Below are 2,002 nucleotides of genomic sequence, written 5' to 3'. Positions count from 1 at the left end.
TTTATTTCTAAATATAATATAATTATATATTAGAAATTTTTTTAATTTAATGCAATTAAATTATTATTTGATTAAAAAAAGAAACATTTATGTTTGTTAGTGATAGTGGAGATGGTTTGTAATGGTGGTGGTGGTTGTAATAAATTAATTGATTTTAGTGATTAGCAATGTTGGTGATGATAGTTGTGATAGTAGAGATAGTTGGCATTGCAATAACTGTCATGATATTGGCGATTGGTAGTGGTGATGGTGGTTGTGATGTGAAGTTGGTTAATGTAGTAGTTTGAGTTGTTGATCGTGGTGACGGAAAACTATATGCATAATGGTTGACGATGTGTTGGTGGTCATTAGAGATGCTGTTAGCTGTGATAGTGGAATGGTTATTAGTAAAGATACTGTAGCGAGTGTAGCGGATGGTGGTGGTAGAGGTGGCAAAGCCAGTGACAGTGGTGGTGATGGTGTCCGAAGAATGTATGGAAGTTGATGATGTGTTAGTGGTTGTTAGCGATGTGTGAAAGTTGATGATGCATTGGTGGTTATTAGTGGCAGTGCTAGTTCTAATAGATGAGTTGGTTGGTAGTAGGGATCTACCGGTAGCAGTTGGTGGTGGCAGTGTTGGTGGTAGGGGTGTTCATGGGTCGATATGGGTCGGTTATTGGTCAAAACCAGAACCAAACCAACTTAATCAATTTTTAAATTTCTAAAATCCAACCAAACCAAATAAAAAAATAACCATCGGTTTGGTTCTTGTCGGTTTAATTCGAGTTTTTTGGTTTATAACTTTAGTTAATGATAAAAGTTGAAAATTTTAAAAAACAAATCCAATCTAACATATGAGATGTCAACCGAGTGTTGTATCTCAATCTTGAAACTATGATGTCAACTGAGTGTTATACTTCGGCAAAGCCATGATAACACCATATGAACGCTTATAAAAAAATATTTAAAAACTATATTTAATAGAATGATATGATAAACCCCCAAAAGGTGAACACATAAACTTCTTGCTCAACAAGGTTCAAAAGAAAGTTAAAATTAGCGATTGTGTATAGTCTAATGAATTTCAGCTGTAAATTTCAATATATAACAAGATATTATTTTCACATAGTATCATTTGTCATTCAAAATATGAAATTCATTTAGAATTTCATAATGTATTCTCAACTAGATGAAGACATATGACTGAATGTGCTATGACTAAAGTTAAATCATGATTAAACTATAAAATGTAACAAATATTTAGATTACATTTATGAAAAACATATAAATAATTATAATATACATGTATATCGGTTCGGTTTGGTTATTTTGTCGGTTATTTTAGAGTAAAACCAAACCAAACCAAACTAAATTAGAATCAGTTTTTTAAAATTCAAATCCAAACCAAACCTAACCAAATATAGGTTTTTTAATCGGTTTGGTTTGGATCGCGGTTCAGTTTGGTTAAAAACCAAATGGTGAACACCTCTAGTTGGCGGTGGATATAATTAGAATAATGGAAGTGGTAGGTGTGGTAGCGGCTGGCAGTGTAGTTGGTAGTGATGTTTGTTATGATGGTGGAAGTGGTTGGTGGTGGTGACAGGTGATTGTGGATAGAGTGGTGGTGAATTTTATCCTACACAAGAATATCTGTAAATGATATTTAGACTTGGTTCCACATCAGAATGATTAAGACCTACTCAGACCTATTAAGAGCTAAAATCCTAATAAAAACAAATGCACTAAATGGTTTGAGGTCTGAACAGGTTCATAAATCCAATAAGGGCAAACAAATGAGACCTAAAAGTAGTTTGTCTGGTCAAGTTTCGACCATGTTTTGTCCATTTGTACGACACCCCATTTTTGATTTCACTTCGGATGATATCGTGCAACTTAAAACCCAATTCAAAATATATTGTGTTGTCAACCATATAAATTAGACTAAATAAACTTAGTGCCAGAATTCGCCTCTGAAGAGGTAGTTGAGATGTAATGAAAGTAAAGGCTTAGAAAAGATTAGCCT

General features: G+C 33.4%; 1 non-coding gene across 1 annotated transcript in view; it reads left to right on the top strand.

The window, feature by feature from the left end:
* Positions 1-2,002, top strand: part of LOC107848007 — a 4,006-nt gene that overhangs the window by 1,130 nt on the left and 874 nt on the right. The window lies entirely within an intron of this gene.

Source organism: Capsicum annuum, unplaced genomic scaffold (assembly GCF_002878395.1).
Source record: "Capsicum annuum cultivar UCD-10X-F1 unplaced genomic scaffold, UCD10Xv1.1 ctg82981, whole genome shotgun sequence".
NCBI lineage: Eukaryota > Viridiplantae > Streptophyta > Magnoliopsida > Solanales > Solanaceae > Capsicum > Capsicum annuum.
This window is presented reverse-complemented; position numbering and strand designations above follow the sequence as displayed.